A 10,165-nucleotide genomic window follows, 5' to 3' on the forward strand; every position below is an offset into this window, starting at 1 on the left:
ATTCAAAAAGGCCTGTATTACATTATGGATAGCATCTATTGCGTCTACAAACGAGCATAAGCAGTCAAGATTAGCAAATCTATACCGTTGATAATATTCTACAGCCGCATAACTACGGATGGGCCTCTCCCATGCTTGCACCAGCTCCATATACACATTGGGCACATTCTCAGAGTTTACAGAGTCAGGGGTCTGTAGCTGTGACACAGAATCCGATATCTCCTCTTCTGGTTGAGATTCTGACATAGATTTGTCTGTACAGCTATCGCTGCTTGCTGAGGATGTGGGGGTCTTCCCTTCAGACTTTTTTTGTTTTTTTCCAGGTGGCCCTGGATTAAAAACAAGGAGAAGGTACACATCAGAAGCGTTCATAATATTGTCATGACCCTCCTTACATTCTAAAATCAATCTACAGCTGGATAAAACAGTAGGTCATTTTACCTTCTAGCAGGCTTCATGCTGCATGGCTTGTACACAGCTGTGGCATAGAACTCACACTGTCATCCCCCTGGGTAGGTGTAGGCATGGTAAAAGAGGCAAAACCTTGGTCGGTCCCCCATTCTAAAACCAAAAAAAGAAGCATGACATACAGTACGCTTGCTAAAGCTGACACTTTTTGCTTGCTGAGGGGAACACTAAACAGACTAAAAACAGACTAAAACAGTACCTTCCAGAGCAGCCTGGTGGTCGACGCTTTGCAGAGACCCCTGGGCAGGTGTAGGCATGGTAAAAGAGGCAAGACCTTGGTCGGTTCCCCATTCTAAAACCAAAAAAAAAAAAAAAAAAAGAAGTATGCCATAGAGTACTCCTGCTAAAGCTAACTTTCTTTGCATGCTGAGGGGAACACTAAACAGACTAAAAACAGACTAAAACTGTACCTTCCAGACTGGCCTGATGGTCAAAGCTGTGCAGAGACCCCTGGGGATCAGTGGGGAATGTAAAGGTTGCAAAAAGTTGATCATCTTCCCATTCTAACACCAAAAAGAGACATGACACCCTGGTTTCAGTGACTGGAGAAGCATAATAAAGTGTCTAAACCATCCAACCCATGAATCTGAGTGAACTTAAAGCCTACCCAATAACGCTCTCAGACACTGCGAATCACTGGAGTCATCCTAGTCAAAATAAAACAACGAAATAAAAGTTATAAACACCTTCTGTCAGACCCCCCCCCCCTCTTATTTCAAAACCTTTCATGCTGTACTTACATTTGCAGGTTCCATTGCGAGCTGTCCACTCTTTGCAGGCTGTGTGCTTGGTCTGCGGGGTCTAGATAAGGCACCTCACCCACCCCTATTTGTGTCACCTTTTTTTTTTTTTTTTGAAGGCCTCCCAACACATGGCTAAGCTGCTGTTAGCAAAAGAAACACAGACTTTGCTTTATTTGAAAAATATTTTATTATGCCATTCAACAGGCTTTCGTTAACAGTTTCTTGTCAGCCTTTGGTTAACAGTTTCTTGTAATTAATTCCTGCCACATTCTGACATATAAGCCTCTTTAGAGCCAACAGTAATTCAGACCCAATTTTGGCCATTACATCCATGGCACTTGGGTTTCTCTCAATATATTGTATGAATTCCAGAAGCTCATCAAGGGTGTCACATGCAACATATAATTTGTCCAGTTTGGTGGCGATGGTCATAATGACCCAGAGGGTCTCAGGCCTTGAAATTCTGGAACATAGGGATTTCATCATTTCTTCTTCACCAGGTAGTGTTCCCTTGCATGCATCCCACGAAACAATGAAGTAATATTTTGATCACACACGCCTTTAGAATTTGAATCACTGTGGCATCATAGGGGTATGTTATTTCTTTAAAAAAGGAAATAAGATAGATTTAGACTATGGGTTTCAACTAGTTAAAACACTATTTTCTTAATATTTCATAGTTACTCACCACCTTTGCTGTAAAACCTGCAGTGACAAGGAACTACGGTATCCTCTTGCACGTTTTCCTCAGCTAATGACCCGGCTCTGGGTGTCTTGGAGATTTTCCTTGTTCTTAATTTTTGCTTGGGTGGCTTTGGGGTTACGCGCTCTTGAAACATCTCGTTGCCGAAGTTAGCCATTTTTACAACCCTTCGAACAAAGAATCCGTGGTGCTTTTCATCTTAAAAATACAACGTTTTGTTTTTTGAAACACGCGCCCTGGCTCCCAAACCCTCGCCGGCGTCACGGTCCCGCCCACTGCCACACATGTACCATGTATGGCTCCCCATTGGCCTCAACACGACTCTGCCCCTGGCCGTGTCTGGAACATGCCTGGACATGACCCCCCTGGGCTGGGAACAACATGTTTTTTATGGAATAAGGGCCCCCATACTTTAGACAGACCCACCGTGACCAATCCCTCTTGCATTTGGGGTTTAGGGGGAAAAACCCCCGCAGCCGGCCTTGTGTTTTTAAAGGTTTAAAAAGTTTTAAACTTCTTCTCCCCCCTGGCCTCTCGCCTTTTTCCAACACTCAGACGCCGCAGTTTTAAGGCCCCCCCGCCCCCCTGGTGCTGCTCCGCTTTACACGCGGGGAAGCCAATCTCTTCCAGGTGGGGCAGGGAGCAGCGCGCATGAGGGAGTCCTGGGACGACGGCCGCCTTCATTTATTGCGTGGGGAAGTGGCGGCGGGGCGGCAGGGAGGGTTTTTAAAACACGGAGAATCCAGCTTTGGGGTTAGGCACTCTTGAAGCAGCTCGTTGCTGAAGTTTCCCGTTTGCAAAACATGCGTGCTTTTATTGTTTTCAAAATATGCCGCAGAGGCTTGCCGTGCCCTGTCACATAGGAAAACGGTGTCTGTGTTTTAAAACCCCCCCCGTTCCTACTTTTAGCAAAACCGGCGGGGCTGGACAGCACTTCCTCGAAAACGCCACGGTGCATGCTGGGAGGGCGGCCACTTATATCACTTCCGGCAAAAAACCCCGCGCAAGGCCTGCTGGGAGGAGGGGCATTTACGTCACTTCTGGTAAACACGCAAGGCATGCTGGGGGAGGGGCGTGGCTATGACGATACTTCCGCCCCCTGCACTTCCCGTGGGGGAGGGATGCCTGTTGAAAAACGGTATACACTCTTACTAATAGTATATATGTTAATTTATATTCTTGATTTTAATTCTGGAAATTTTACTATTTTGCTGAACTTTCTTGCAAATGGTATAGTGCCAGTAAAAACAAGGAGGGAGAAAGAGGGCAGCCTTGTCTTGTTCCTTTTGTGATAAAGCAGGTTTGAATCCGTGATTATTTTCAATTGATGATAAATGGTTTGGACCAGAGTTCATCTTTTTAAATGATGGCAGCATAAAAGAGCCAGTCCAAATTATAAAAAGTGTTTTTCTGCATCAAGAAAATAATCTCTGCTTTCTGTTTTTTTCTGACTGGTATCATTAATAGCATTCAAGATGTATCTTATATTGTCCTTCATATACTTCTTTGGAACAAATACCATCTGATCAGAGTTTATATTCCTGCCAGGAGACTATTTAATCTTCCAGTAAATAGGTAGGTCTGTATAATTCTGGAAAGGTTGGATCACCCCCTTCTTTATAAATCAGGTATCAAAGTTGTTTGCCATAATAGAGATAATGCATGACACTGTTTTATTTGTTTAATTATCTGAGTTAATTGGCTTTATGAAGATTTAATTCAAAGTCTTATAGTAATAAATATTTAACAAGCTGATTTGTCATCTCATCTGCAGTTGAGACATATTTCTTGCCATCCCAGACTAAGGTAATAGTTCTTTTCTCCCATTCTCAGTTACTAAGCCAATAATTGTCTGGTTTATTACCTTTTTAAAATATTCAATAAAATTCTTCTTTTATATCTCCTTTGCTTCTAGAAGATCTGATTGTTTATGAATATCCTAATTATTTTTAATATGTCCAGGACTGGATTATGCTTGAGTCTTGATTCAATTTTTTTCAAATTGTCAATACATTGTTCTATTTTTCAATAGCTTTCTTTCTATTCGATGTTATAGAAATGAATAGACACTTTACTAGATTCCCATGCTGTGAATAAAGAAAATCAGGCGTCAAATTAGTTTGGAAGAAGCTCTTTAATTCAGATTGGCACTTCTATTTAATATCATCTTGTAGTAATAATAAATTATTCAAAGTGCACTTTTTCGGGCCAATAATTCTTCTTTGTAAGGATGCAATTATTACACTGTGCTCTGTATAGATGAGTGGATTAACTTCCATTTCCATAAGTTTAGGTAGAACAAATTCAATGTCCAGCACATATTTGTTCTTGAATGTTTTGTGAGATGGAGAAAGTAATATGTAATTTTCAACGTTTTAGTAAGTTACCCAAATTCCTATTATATAGTTCTGATTTATCAAGATTTAGACAGAGACAAAACATTTATATATCCTAAAATCAATACATCTCCTTTTACAATTTCAAGAAGTGATTGAGAAAATGTTCTTAAAATTTTGATTTATTTTGTTTTGGTGATAGTGATTTTATCTTGTTTGGTTTAAAATACTAGCATTAAAAATATACCTTTCTTATCTTGAATCAGTCCTTCCAAATGTACCATATCTTTAACCTGTCACTGTTTATGCATATGGGCTTTTCTCCTCTCTTGGCTGATATTATGGCGCATGCCACATTTAAAAAAAAATCTGTTCAACATGCAGAGTCCTCTGAAGTCAATGTATCACATCTCTTCATTTGTACATCTCAATGTTCAAATAAATTATGTATTCTTTGAGGCAAACAATTCTCTGTTCCTTGAATATGTACTTTGAATATTACTCCTGATAATGCTTATATCCAAGCACTTGTCACTTAATTTGCACACTAACTGTGCTAGAATCCACTGGTTTGTGGGTAGGAGTCCTGGAATGTAGAAGCAAGAACTCCCATTCACTTCAATCTTTTCCTTTACAGAAAAAAAATAATGACCACTTTTGTGGCTATTATTATGGATGCCTGTAATAATAGCTAAATATGATTGGCCTTTGGAGTAGAACTGTTAGGGTCAGCCCAAGAACAACAATGAGGCAATCCAGTCCAGTCCAGTTCCTTTATTAGCTTGTACCTAATAGACAGAATGTCACCAGATTAAACCTATGCTAAAGCAACTAGTGGATATACCCTGTGAGACTCTAGGGAGGAGCCAGCCTCATCCTCTTTCTCTTCCCATGGTCTTGCTATGGACTGAGAAAGTGCTTGCTCTGGAATGTTTCCCCTTTCTCCTGATAACCTTGATTCTCCATTGCATTATCTTCTTCGCTCAAGCCTTCCGTTACAAGAATTCCAGTTTTGAACCAGTTTTGACTTTGAATTAAAATCCAATGAACAAGTAGAGGCAAGGATATACCGTACAAGAGCTGAATATTAGAGGATGTAATGGCAGAGGAAGACTAATTGAAGTACTGAATTGATAAAAATGAATGCATGTAAACAGCTTTCTCCATCCTACTACGATTCAGATGTTCTGGATTGCTTGACCAAGATGGTGGTGTTGGGAGCTATAATCAAAAACAACTGGAGGACATCAGGTGTAAGATCTAGAGCAATATATTTCAAATTTGTTCACAGAAATAATATTCATGACTGAGTTGTAAAATATAGTTGCTAAGATCAGTTCAATGATGCAAATTATAAAATTTAATATGTAGAAATAAACAGATATAAAGTTAAGTGAAAGAAATGAAAATGAAAACATAAAGCAATATTTATTTCAAGAGAAATACTGCCACCTTGTAATTTTTATATTAAGTACACAGCAAATGAAAATACTTTTCTATTGATTTTTAAATATTTTCTTATTTATAAAATTTAGGGCAGTTATGTATCAAAGAAGATATGAAGTCAGTAAGAACAATTTCATATAAAGAACTTTTATTAAATTGTCTGATCCATAGTTAACCAAAGTTTTCTTTTATTTGCTTTAAATTAGCTCAATCGATATATTATTCTGTTGATTTGATAAGAATTCTACTCTTTCCCAAAATAATAGACATTAGGATAGGCTTTATATCACTTCATTGAAGACATACAAGTCACTATTGGAGAAATGGTGAACAATTTAACCATGAAAAAACATGCAATTCAAATTTATTGGAGCTCTTATTTTTATATCTAATTTACTAAAGAGTCATGGATAAAAGCTTGTATAGACTTTTGTTATATTCTTTTTCCTTGCTACTACAGCCATTGTAAGCTTTCTTTTAACAGATTTACATATATACTAAAGTCTAATCTTAAAATTCAGGTGCATGGTCATTCTCTGAAGTGTCCAGGAAAGGTCAGAAAAGTCTCCTGGTTGAAACTTTGAAAAGCCAGTAACTTTTGACAATAATGAGTAGATAGGCCAGTGGTATTTAGAATATTCCTATATTTCTGGATAGGAGATAGGTTCAAAGGATAAATTCATTATATTGCTTTGTTCTCTTATTCTGTACAATTGTATGATCCATTCCTCAAAACTGGTCATCTCATGATAAGGGCCTTTTCATGATCTGTTCCATTTAGTCCTTCCAGAGGTTTAACATCCATTATAGAAGTTTTGAGATTGCCCTTTTGGAATGTCTTGATATTGTAGGACACTTGATACCTGGACTGATTGGATGTCCACAGAGCACTCAGCTGACACAATGGGAAGACTTCCATATAAACCTGATATGAAGCTGAGTCTCAAAAGTCATGCTTTCTCTTGGAATGCAGTTCTAGGAAACTGTGTTCTTCCCTGTTGTGGAAATTATCTCTTGCTGTTTTTTATTCTATATAGATAATAGGCAGCAATGACTGTCATCACATAGAGTTAGAAATAATTGAATGTGACTTTGGGGTGTCATCTTTCTAAATCCCTTTAAAAAATTAAAAATGTTAAATTCATTCATATGCTAATTAAAGTTACAAAGTCTTATTTCCTTCTCATCAAATGAGCAATTACCAAAAATTTATGAGCTTTACATTGGTTTGTCATTCCCCTGTTTTGCTTTATATGGTATGCCACAATAAACGAATTAAACTAAATAGATTTTTATTATGTTGTATTGTTTTTATTCTTGCACCAGCTTCACAAAGGTTTTTAAATTACCAAAGTCTAAAAATGATAATCTGGTCCTCTTTCTGTTTGCCTAAACATAAACATAAAAAGAAAACCATGTTGTCATATAAATTCCCCCTGGGACTAATTACACTGATTTCACTTGACTAGCACTTAGATTTGAATTATAGTCATGAATAAGTTAGATCTTAATTAAAGTCATGTATGGGGTGCAAAAGGCAATGTTATACATGCAAAGAGGCTGCTTTGTAATAAGTAGAAATTAGTATTAATAATATTTTGTATATGAGATTTTTCTACTGGCTCATCTTCTGTATTGTATTAACAATTCATTCAACTCATTTTTTATGACCTTTCTGTTCTGGGAAATTGTATTCACTATTTCCAACTAATGTCAATAATGGATGTCAGATATTTATTATGAAAAACATAATGAAACAAAGCTGTTTTTAGAATATCAATAACTAAAAGAATTGATCAAGTATACCTGATTTCAAGCTGAGAATCTTTCTCTTTCTGGTACACTGTCAGGTTTTAAGGAGGTTCTCAGACATTTTGGCATTTAGGTTTACCTCTTCAGGAAGAAAGACAGGTACAGTCAAGTATATGATTATTTGTGTGAGAGAGGCCTGTGTAAAGCTAGGTTTGTTTCAATCAATTTGATTTACTGCAAAGAAAGAAAAAATAATGTCTAAATTTTTACATCAGTTTATATCATGCATTTAAATATGCAAGTAAGCTTTTGGTGATATTAAAATTGCATTTGTGATCTTGTAGGAAAAAGAAACAACTCAATGATAAATGTTCTCCATAGATTTATGTACTCTTGTGTGGACAATGTATGCATGAATATCATACTGCATTTATTTGTTTATTTATTTTGTTTATATACTGATGGACTAAAAAAAGGACTCTCAGCAGTTTATACCATAAAACATAAAAACATAGTAAAAATGTGAAAACAATAAAAACACAAACTACCCAAACTTCCATTCTTTAATTAAAATATGATATGAAAGTTGAGAAATATCTTGCTTAACCTTTCTGGTTAATCTAATATCATTAAGTTTGCAGGAAATATCTTGGTTTCTTAGTTATTACTATAGTGCTTCCTGTTTTCAAGACAGTTGGAATGATCTTTCTTCAGAAAAGTCCAAGTGAAGTCATCTATTTGGTGAACTCTGTAACTTCCCTAAGCCTTAGCATCCCCTAAGCCTTCTGAACTTTATAACATCCCTTAAGCCTTTTAGCATCCCCTAAGCCTTCTGAAAAGTTTGTGCTAGCCTAGGTCAGAAGCAGAAGACCAGAACATTAGTCATTGGTAAAGCAAGGAGTATTTTTAGTAAGTGGCCATGAATAAAATGAATGGTTTGCAGAGCCACTTCTTTGAATCTGCATTTTTCTTCTAGAATGCTTTTTCCTTTGAATGACAAATACAAATTTAACTTCAGAGAAAATGTACAGTTAAATAGAAAAGTAAAGTAGGTAGAATATGGTACTCCCTTTTGTTTTCCCATTTTTAAAATGAGTTACATAAGGCTGTAGGAAAAAAACAATCTACATAGGCAGTTCCAAAGAAATACAAAATTGCACTCAGCCAAATCTCAACAAATGTGCAGGCTTCTTCATAAATTAGATAAAAGCAGAAAATTCAAGGCCTGACAAAGTACATTTTCTTAAATATTCCCATGCCTCAGGCCAACGGGTATTAGTCTCTTATTCTAATTGATGCTGTAACTGAGGATTACTCTTAACTAACTTTTTTTAGTGTAACAGAGACACCCCGTTCCCCACAATAAATAGGAGCAATGCAGCAGAGTAAGTGCTATTCCATCATTCTCTCCCACTCATTACTTGTTTGACATTTTTTGGCCTAAACCATTCTTCTTGGCCTAAAAGCTCTAGGATCTTAGCAGAGATACTTCTTCCTTATGCCAAGGATGCTGAAAGACCAACCAGGGTCAAAGAAACTGGTAGCTCTTTTGGCATGACTGAAGATAGTGAATAGTACTATGTTGATTTTGAATTCCTTTCTGAGCTTGAGAATGGACAGTTTAGCTATGAACAGGCTATATGTTGGAACTCACATACTGAAAATACTCATGAACTTTACAACATGAACAAATGTATGTATATTATGCAACTGATAAACTACTATATTATATAATATTACATATTATATATTTGGATGGGGAGGATTGTGTCTGACTTAATCCTACCAAGACTGAGTGGCTGTGGGTGTTTGGACCACCTGGATCTGGGGATATTCCAACTTTGACTTTGGATGGAATGCTACTTCTCCATTCAAGGGTGGTGCACAATTTAGGGGCCTTTGCCTTTCTCCAGTTTCATCTGGTATACTAGTTGCACCCTTTACTGGACTGGGGCCCTTCAGACAGTCACTAATGCCCTGGTCACCTCATGGCTTGACTACTGCAATGCGCTCTACATGGGACTGCCCTTTGACATCACCAAGAAGCTTTAAGTGGTCCAGAATTCAGCAATGATGAACATGCCTCAGTATGTCCATATAACACCTCTGCTTCCTGAGCTGTGCTGGTTTGCTTCTGGATGTTATTTAGGTGCTGTGTCAGCCTTCCCTGGTAGACCAGATAGGAAACACAACTAGATGAGCTAATTCTACTTATTGTAAGGCTACATTAACAGAATCTTGCAAGTCTGAAAGTATAAATCTCCCACTGTCTCCTTTACAGTCTGAAAAGTTAGCAAGGGTTCCTTCTGGGCTTCTTTCTTCTTCCATTATGCAGCTGCAGGCTATGCCCTCTCTTATTTGACTGTTCCCTAGGCAGCATCTCTTTGCCCAGTTTCTCACGGTCTTTCTCACATAACATTACATGCTGGTTGCTACCTATAAAGCCCTACATGGCATAGGGCCTGGTTGCTTGAGGGACTGGCTGTCTCCTATCTGCCATCTATTGGGACCCTGGAACTGTACCTCCTTTATAACAGCATCTGCCATCTGGAATTAGGTTTCCCCAAGATTTGAATGGCCCCCATCCTACTGGTATTTTGAAAGGCCCTGAAGATGTTTCTCTTTGCCCCAGCCATTGGTGAGGATGATTGATGCCTTTTTTCTTCTTTTTCTTTCTTCCCACCCAGGCTTGTTTTCTCTGCCATCTTTGTTTTATT

General features: G+C 37.8%; 1 long non-coding RNA gene across 1 annotated transcript; it reads right to left on the reverse strand.

Annotated features, from left to right (window-relative positions):
• Nucleotides 1-1,338: 1,338 nt before the first annotated feature.
• On the reverse strand, nt 1,339-2,862 carry LOC148216071 (uncharacterized). Its single transcript, XR_015796141.1, has 3 exons — nt 2,818-2,862; nt 1,900-2,112; nt 1,339-1,814 (listed from the first exon to the last, which is right to left on the reverse strand). It is a non-coding gene; the product is annotated as an uncharacterized LOC148216071 (long non-coding RNA).
• Between the last annotated feature and the right edge of the window lie 7,303 nt (nt 2,863-10,165).

Source organism: Python bivittatus, unplaced genomic scaffold, assembly GCF_059951505.1.
Source record: "Python bivittatus isolate LINGU-HERP-01145 unplaced genomic scaffold, Pbiv_v1 ctg000340_np1212, whole genome shotgun sequence".
Lineage (NCBI taxonomy): Eukaryota > Metazoa > Chordata > Lepidosauria > Squamata > Pythonidae > Python > Python bivittatus.